Genomic DNA, 10,129 nt, shown 5'->3' on the forward strand with positions numbered 1-10,129 from the left:
ATATTACTCAGATGGACCACTGATACTGCAACAACTTGAGTGCATCACAAGAGCATTATCCTAAATGAGAAAAACTCAATCTCAAAAGACACCATGTTGCTTGATCTCATTTATATAACATTTTACAAATGACAAAATTATACAGATGGAAAACAGATTAGTTGTTGTCAGGGGTTAAAGATGATGGGGAGAATGGGCACGGGGAGAGAATTGTGGTGATGGAATAATACTGTATCTTAACTGCGTTGGTGGTTACGTGAAGCTAACAAGTGACAAAATGACATAGAATCAAGTATATATATTGTTCCAATGTCAGTTTCCTAGATTTGATCCTGTATGACAGGCATGTACAACATAAGCCTCAGAGAAATTAGATAAAAACCACAAAGGACCTTTCTGCACCATATTTACAATATCTGCAAATCCGTATTTAAAAATACAACGTTTTAAAAGTCTATTGTATTTTTATACACCAGCAATATAAAAATTGAAAATGTTATTAAAAGCAAAGCACGAAAACTATGATGCATGGAATAGCACCAAAAACAAAAGAAGAAGTAAAAGATAAAAACAGTTGTTTATTTAATTCAACGAATTTAGAAAATTGGATGAAATTCACCACCCACTTATGATGAAACTCCCTAGGAGAATGAAAATAGCAGGAAATAATAACCTTAATCTTAGAGGGGATATCAACAAAGACCTACTGGAAACACCCTACTTCATGTGAATTTTTATTTTTTTTCATTATTTTTTAAAGACTTATGAGAGAGAATGAGGAGTGGGGGGGGGTTGGAAGGGACAGAAGGAGAGGGTGAGGGAGAATCTCAAGCCAACTCCCTGCTGAGTGTGAAGCCTGATGCAGGGTTTGATCCCAGATACCCTGAGATCATGACCTGAGCAACAATCAAGAGTCAGCTGTTTAACCAACTGAGCCATCCATGTGCCCCTTCATGTGCATTTTTTTAATAATATTTTTTTATTATATTATGTTAGTCAATACACAGTACATCCCTAGTTTTTGATGTAAAGTTCCATGATTCATTACTTGCGTATAACACCCAGTGCACCATGCAATACGTGCCCTCCTTAATACCCATCACCAGCCTAACCCATTCCCCCACTCCCCTCCCCTCTGAAGCCCTCAGTTTGTTTCCCAGAGTCCATAGTCTCTCACGGTTCATTCCCCCTTCGTGTGAACTTTTTAAAAGCTTTTTCCATGATGTGGGAAATGAGCCCAGGATTCCAAATATAATGATCAGTGAGGGTCTGACTCTTGATTTTGGCTCAGGTCATAATCTCAGGGTCATGAGATCTAGCCCCATGTTGGGCTCCAAGCTCAGAGAGGAGTCAGCTTGTGATTCTCTTTCCCCCTGTCTGCCCCACCCTTCCCCCTCCAAAGCTTGTAGGCTCCTGTGCATGCATACCCCCAGACTCTCTCTAAAAAGAAATAAATAACTCTTAACAAAAATGTGTTACAAATCACCATGAGGAAGACACTCCAGAAAATTATAAACTTTATCTTATGCTTTTCATATGTGCAAGGCCTTGGTGGTATGGGATCAGAACTTAGGGAGATTTTTATTGACCTTTAGTTTGAAGTGTTTCTTTTAGTTTATCTGCTAATGAAGCAGATGTACAATGTACGCTGGGGCAGAAACTGAGTCTATGCTCTGAAGTCTGCTTAAGCCATTTTGATCTTGGTAAATGTTAAAGTACAGCTTCCCTGGGAGCCCAGGAGCAGGGCCCAGGAACTTTGAAGGTAGATTTTTCTTTACCAAATATTCAAACCTGGGGAGGAAGTGTTTCTTAAACAGAAGCAGAGAATCCCAAGTGTCACTTCCTTAGTCAAGATCCTCTGGGCCCTCCTAATGGAGGAAGGAGGCAAAACCAGGAAGCCCAATAGATGGACATATATTTCCTTCTATAAAAGTCTCCCTAAACTTTTCTTCTTCAAACTGCATCTGAGATCGGTTTGGAGGAAGATCAAGGAGGAAGAGATTAAAAAAAAAAAAAAAGTTTCCCCATAGATAGGAATGGAATTTTACTTCAAACGGAAATCCTTAAATTTGGGGGCTCCCCTTTGAGAATTCAGCATTTAGAAATTACATTAAAAGATTCTTTACACAAAATAATTTCATTTAAAAGATATTTAGATATTGATGTTAAAAAAATATATTGATACCTCACAGAGAATTAAAAGAGGAAGCAGCTGATCTCTTAATGACTGCAGGTAAAGAAGAATATTTAAGAGGCCTTCAACTTCACAGCAACATCCCAGTGACTGACTCTCTGTCCATAAACAACACATTTTATGAGGTCACAGTTTTTGATTTAATATATCCTCACAATGTATTTCTCAGAATGCATCCTGGATAATTAAGACAGACTTCTCACCTAAGCAAATCCTTGTAACCAAGCCTTAAGAGCAACTATTCCTGCAGATGGATAATGTCAACAATTATCCAGGGGTTCTCGGTCATGACTGTGAATTAGAATTACCTGAAGCAGCTTACTGTAAAAGCACATTTCTGGGATGCATTCCCAGAATTCTAGTTCAGCAAAGCAAGGATGGATTCAGGATCTTTGCAGTCTGAAAAGCATCCCAGGTGATTTTCATGTAGGCCGTCTTCAAATTATACTTTGAAAAACACTGTATGCTCTATTTTGTTTACCTTATTTCAAAATAGGAAGGTGAGTTTCATAAACACTTCCTCAAAACTCAAAGAAGATTCTCTATTAAAAACCTATGGTGCAAGGGAAGCCTGGGTGGTTCAGTTGGTTAACTGTCAGACTCCTGATTTCAGCTAGGGTCTCAATTTCAGAGTCTTAGGTTCGAGCCTTGCATTGGGCTATATGCTGAGCGTGAAGCCTACTTTAAAAAAAAAAATCTACGGTGGAATTTAAGAAACAAAACAAAAGAGCAAAGGGAATTTAAAAACAGAAAGTGGGGGGACAGACTGAGAAGCAGACTCTTAGCTATAGAGAAGAGATTTACCAGAGGGGAGGTGGTTGGGGAGGATGGGTTAAATAGATGATGGAAATTAAGGAGTGCACTTGTGATGAGCACTGGTTGTTGCATGGAAGTGTCAAATCACTATATTGTACACCTGAAACTAATATTACACTGTATGTTAACTAACTGGAATTTTTAAATTTTTAAATTTATTTATTTAAGGGGGGGAGAGAGAGAGGGCAAGCACACAAGCTGAGGGACTGGCAGAAGGAGAGGAAGAAGCAGACTCCCCGCTGAGCTGGGGCTCCATCCCAGGACCCTGCGATCATGACCTTAGCTGAAGGCAGATGATTAACGCACTGAGCCATCCAGGCACCCCAACTAACCGGAATTTAAATAAAAACCTAAAATACAATCTATAGCCCACTGGGCACTGACAATGACAAATTCCCTACAAAAGCCCATGGCTGGGGAAAACCCGTGACTTTGCTCACTCAAGTTTCACTAACAACTCAAACAGGCATGTTTATCCACTCCAGACAATTAAAATCCAGGGATTTCTGCATCTAAAGTGATGGTGCAAGAGGTCCACATCCATTTCATGGAGCTGGCCAAAGCAAGACAGAGAGCTGAGCAGAGACTGGGGATGAGACAAGAGCCATGGATACTTCTAAAAAGCCAGAAACACTTATGGGATCTAGCATCTACTTCAGCATTTACTACAGGACTGGTTCTGAGCTAAAAATGCTGGTGTGTGTGTGTGTGTGTGTGTGTGTGTGTGTGTGTGTGTGTGTAATAACAGGACAAATATAGAATCCTCAGAAATGAGAGAAAACTTGAAGTAATAAGGTAAGCCTTCCCTAACCATGAGGACTGGATTAAGTTTCCCTCTCCTATGCTCTCAGATACCATGTTTATCTCGATCATCGCTCTCATCTGACAGCATATTTTATAACCCTTTCCTTGCTTTTATTCCACTACACAGACAATGGGTGTTCTTAAACACTCTGTCCACTACTAGCTCTGTTCATGTAATCCGAAATACGGCAGGTGCTTGACATTTATGAATTGAATAAACAAATGTGTAAAGGGTATTAGACATATCTTGATTAAAATGGCTATGTCTAAAGTCTACAAAGTCAAAAATCAGTATTACACCAATAAAAACTAAAGAAATTAATCCTAAGGCACATAGATTTCCTTTTCGATTCTCTCTTTTCTATATTCCCCCCACCACCACCATGTTATAGGCACTATGGAAGCACTGCAGAATCTGAAATGACGACGCTAGGATGCTTCTACCAAAAGAATGCAGTCTCAATTGAAATAGAAGACACTAAAAGACTGGCCCCTTCTCTGAATCTTGTTCTCAGGAACTCTCTGGAAGCCCTCAATTTTGGCTTTTTAATTAGGACGACCTATAAACAGTACTAGTCACCCCCGCACTGAATAACCACAACTTATTTCCCGTCATTTTTGGGACCAGACTGACCACAACTGCCGTCTGACCCACACAACTCCAAAATCACTGCCATGTCACTGAGACACGGTTGCCCAAGGTTAGGACAAAGTTCGGGAATACAAAGTACTCATTCCCTACACATATCTACTGTGAAAAGATCCCCACAATACAGGCCCCAACTACATGGCCGGTTGAAGGGGGGGCTATACCAGAACCCTATCCAGAGAACACTCAAGACCAGCCATTATGGGGGGCCGTCAAGGGCATGCCTTGCAGGAACAGCACACAAAGAGGGGACACCGCACGAGGAGAACCGGGGGACCACGATCTTCCACAACCAGACCCCAAACTAAGACGTGATCCCGATCTTCTCCATGACCCGGCGCCGTCTCTACCCCCGCCACTGACGGCCCACCTACCTGATGTTGATCCAGTGTCCCCAATGAGTGGCTGGTGACATCTCCGGAGTCCCCAACAGGAAGCAGGCCATGCCTTGCGGGAGTCCCCGCCGGCAAGCACACCCACGTTCCTCGGGAAGGCCTCGCCGCCCTTCAAGGAGTCCACGCCCACCCGAGGCCTCACACAGGCAGCAGGCTTGCTCGGCGTGTGCTCCACCAGTGGCACACCCTGCCTGAGGCCCTCTGGACACCACCAGCTGCCCCAGCCCAGTGGAGCAGGAGATGGCAAGCACAGAGGCCTGCAGGAAATCAAGCCAGCGGCGCACCACGTCGTTTGTTGGCGGCCCTCCCGGCAGCCCCTGCGGCACCTGCCCGAACTCCCTGCTGCACCTGCGCTTCTCCTGCCCAGGATCCACCACAGCCTGGAGCCCTCGCATGTTCAGCTCGCCTGGGGCGGTGCACAGTGATGCTCAGCAGACAGGTTTCTGGGACACACTCCCTTCCTTAGCTCAACATTGACTCTTGATGCTGTTCCTTCTAAGGTTTATTTCAAGATTTCAGAGGCAGCAGAAATGCCCTCCCAGCTGGGCCTTATTGGGCTGGAGGGTGGGGAGGGATCGGGATACCCAACACTTTTTTCCCATTTGTTCAGAGGGAAACTCAAAAGTCCCCGCAAAATTTTAAAATAAAGGCATTAAGAGGAAAACATGAAATAGACTCCCATAGAAATGATGCTCATTTATAACAGGATTTAACCTGTTATAAAGGCAATATATTTTCCTCCTTTTTTATTTCAATGTATTCTAGCATGCTTATAAATACAACTTTTAACCTTCATATTTTAAGCCTTCTTTTGCTCTCTTCAACAATTTAAGAGAAGAGTAAGGTATCTTCATCCTAAAAGCTATTTTGGTATCCACTCTTTTTTTTTTTTTAATTGAAGTATAATTGACACACAATATTCTATTAGTTTCAGGTATCACATTAGAGTGATTCAATGTTTTTATGCTTTATGAAATGATCCCCTCAGGAAGTCTAGATACTGTCAACTTACAAAGTTATTACTATATTATTGACTATATCCCCTATGCTGTGCATCACATCCCTGAGAATTGTTTATTTTATATTGGAAGTTTGTATCTCTTAATACCCTTCACCTACTTTGCCCATCTCCACCCTGCTCCCATCTGACAAACACCAGTTTGTTCTCTATATCTGTATGTCTGTTTCTCTTTAGTTTGTTTCTTTTGTTTTTTTAGACTCCACATAGAAGTAGAATCATATGGGATTTGTCTTTCTCTGACTTACTTCACTTATGATACCCTCTAAGTCCAGTCATTTTATATATCCATTCATCTCCACTTGGACACAGGTTACATCCATATATTGGCTATTGTAAATAATGCTGCAGTGAAAATAGAGTGGACCTTTTAAGCTCTTTAATGTTCGCATATATGGGTGCAATTGGTCATAAAATTTAACAAGTCCAACGTCTATAAAATCAAACACAGTATTATTGCAGTAGCAAGTAAGAGGACTCCTGAGAAATTTATCCCAAGGCAGTTTTGAATCTGTGTTCTTTTAGTGTTTATTAAAATATATGAGATTACAGTCATAAGTGAAGCCAGAAGTACCCAGGAACATGCTTCTCCTTATTGAAAACATTGTCCAAAATTATTGGAAGTTTCATCCAGCTACTGAAGTAATCCAATCATTGCCCAGTTCTCTCCTTTTGTTTGACGTTTCAGAATCAACGTACAAGAAAATTGAATTCTTTGACCATTCGTTTAGTTGATACAAAACTTAACTCGTGTTTATGATTGTGTTTTTAGGATTCAAAGACATTTAATAAGATAAGATCTTGGGATAAGATCTGATTCTGTAGTACTCAAATACACTTCCTAATCGATGACTCCCCAAGGGACAGAATCAACTTAGTAAGATACAACGTAGATGTAGTGTTTATTTTAAGTCTGTGGGTTAAAATTTATTAATTTCCTACTCCAGTGTATTTTAAATAGTAACACAGTAGCTTATTTACACCATGAAATATTGAGCCATAAAATACTTATTTTCCCCATGTGGAAATTAACTTCTATAATTGAATTTAACTGGCATACATTCATTTTTTCAATAAAAAGTTTAAGCATAATACACATTCCCAAGAAAAAGTACACTTTTTAAAATCAATAGTATCTTGAAATAGTGTCTTTTTTCTCCTCTCAGGTTTTCAGAACCAGGAGAAAGATTCATAGGGCATTTTGTGCTCACACTAGCTTCCTTCTGCTGAATGTCTCATGTCTTGAATGCTTAGGAACTGACAGCTCTTGCTGTATTGAACTATGATTAGGAAATTAAAATTCATTTTCTATAAATATTGTAGACAAAATAAACTAGGAAGAGAAATCTGGTTTAACAAAGACATTTAGAAAATTGCCAAGTCCCATCACAATGCCGGATTTCGAGCTGTACTACAAAGCTGTGATCACAAAGACAGCATGGTACTGGCACAAAAACAGACACATAGACCAATGGAACAGAATAGAGAGCCCAGAAATGGACCCTCGGCTCTTTGGGCAACTAATATTTGATAAAGCAGGAAAAAACATCTGGTGGGAAAAAGACCGTCTCTTCAATAAATGGTGCTGGGAAAATTGGACAGCTACATGCAAAAGAATGAAACTTGACCACTATCTCACACCATACACAAAAATAAACTCCAAATGGATGAAAGACCTTGATGTGAGACAGGAATCCATCAAAATCCTAGAGGAGAACATAGGCAGCAACCTCTACGACATCGGCCAAAGCAACCTTTTTCATGACACATCCCCAAAGGCAAGAGAAACAAAAGATAAAATGAATTTATGGGACTTCATCAAGATTAAAAGTTTCTGCACGGCCAAGGAAATAGTCAGAAAAACTAAGAGGCAGCCCACGGAATGGGAGAAGATATTTGCAAATGACACTACAGATAAAGGACTGGTATCCAAGATCTACAAAGAACTTCTCAAAGTCAATACACAAGAAACAAATAAACAAATCAAAAAATGGGCAGAAGATATGAACAGACACTTTTCCAATGAAGACATACAAATGGCTAACAGACACATGAAAAAATGTTCCAAATCATTAGCCATCAGGGAAATTCAAATCAAAACCACACTGAGATACCACCTTACGCCAGTTAGGATGGCAAAAATAGACAAGGCAAGAAACAACAATTGTTGGAGAGGATGTGGAGAAAGGGGATCCCTCCTACATTGTTGGTGGGAATGCAAGTTGGTACAGCCACTCTGGAAAACAGTGTGGAGGTCCCTTAAAAAGTTAAAAATTGAGCTACCCTATGATCCAGCCATTGCACTACTGGGTGTTTACCCCAAGGATACAGACATAGTGAAGAGAAGGGCCATATGCACCCCAATGTTCATAGCAGCAATGTCCACAATAGCTAAATCGTGAAAGGAGCCGAGATGCCCTTCAACAGATGACTGGATTAAGAAGTTGTGGTCCATATATACAATGGAATATTACTCAGCTATCAGAAAGAACGAGTTCTCAACATTTGCTACAACATGGATGGCACTGGAGGAGATAATGCTAAGTGAAATAAGTAAAGCAGAGAAAGACAACTATCATATGATTTCTCTCATCTATGGAACATAAGAACTAGGATGACCGGTAGGGGAAGAAAGGGATAAAGAAAGGGGGGTTAATCAGAAGGGGGAATGAAACATGACAGACTACGGACTCTGAGAAACAAACTGAGGGCCTCAGAGGGGAGGGGGGTGGGGGAATGGGATAGGCTGGTGATGGGTAGTAAGGAGGGCACGTATTGCATGGTGCACTGGGTGTTATACACAACTAATGAATCATCGAGCCTTACATCGGAAACCGGGGATGTACTGTATGGTGACTAACATAATATAATAAAAAATCATTAAAAAAAATTTGCCAAATCCATTCCAAAGTGCATGTGTATGGTTGAAAGTATATGCACATATATGTCTGTTTACATAAAGTTATATTACATAGTAATTATTATACAATTATACTAATATTATATTACAATGCAGTTATACTTAAATTACATTTATACTATAAAATATGATAAAATTATAATAATAATTACAATGCAATATAAATCTTTCATTATAAGGTAGTGATACTATAAAGTTATTTGATAAAATTTTATTTAAATTATGAAATTATATAGAATAAAAACATATATGATTTTTGTCGTAATCCACAACTATTTCTCTGGAATATAACACAATACAAATTATATCAATAAAACATCAGAATGAAATCATTAAGCAGAAATCCTATTAAAGAAAGGGTATCCCCTTGAATGAGTAAGAACATGTAGGTTTGTAGAGAGCTGGAATTTAGTGAGAAGTCACATGTTGCTTACATAATTTCTTCATAGCTGTTTTCATCTCCTTATTTCTCAATGTGGTAGATAAGTTCAAGAGTGGAGTAAAAATGGTATAAAACACAGACAGGAGCTTGTCCACTGAGAAGCGATTGAAAGGCCACATGTAAATGAAAATGCAGGGCCCAAAGAAGAGCATGACTACCATGATGTGTGCAGGGCAAGTAGAGAGTGCTTTGGCTACCCCACCAGCAGCACGCTGTCGGACAGTGATGAGGATAGCAGTACAAGAGACCAAGAGGAGCAGAAAACAGCTCATGCAGAGCAACCCACTGTCTGAGATCATAAGCCTAAGACATAAGTGTCCATCAGGCAAGCTTGATCATGAGAGGAAGGTCACAGAAGAAGCTGTCCACCTCATTGGGGCCACAGTAAGGTAAATTCACAGTAAAGGCTACTTGACTGATGGAGTGCACAAATCCAGTGACCCATAAAACCAACACCAGCCCCATGCAAGTCGGCCGGCTCATCATGGTCATGTGATGCAAAGGTTTGCATATAGCCACGTATTTGTCATAGGCCATGGAAACCAGAAGTACCATCTCAGCCCCACCAATAAAGTGCAAGAAGAAGATTTGAGCCATGCATCCTCCAAAAGAGATGAGCTTTCGATCACTAAGAAAGTCCCTGATCATCTCGGGGGTGGCAAACGAGGCGAGCCATATGTCTAAGAAAGATAGATTTCCCAGCAGGAAGTACATAGGAGAGGAGTGCAAGTGGGGGTCAGAAATTACAGTGACCACAACGATGAGGTTACCCAGCACAGCGGCCACATAGATCCCAGAGAAAAATATAAAGAAAAAGTGCTGGAGATGTTGTGAAGTGCAGAGTTCATACAACACAAATTCTGACACCAAGGAATAATTCTGCAGCTCCAT

General features: G+C 40.3%; 1 pseudogene; it reads right to left on the reverse strand.

The window, feature by feature from the left end:
- Nucleotides 1–9,204: 9,204 nt before the first annotated feature.
- On the reverse strand, nucleotides 9,205–10,129 carry LOC123801724 (olfactory receptor 4K14-like; annotated as a pseudogene).

Source organism: Ursus americanus, chromosome 35 (assembly GCF_024610735.1).
Source record: "Ursus americanus isolate L20-20 chromosome 35, mUrsAme1.1.p, whole genome shotgun sequence".
Lineage (NCBI taxonomy): Eukaryota > Metazoa > Chordata > Mammalia > Carnivora > Ursidae > Ursus > Ursus americanus.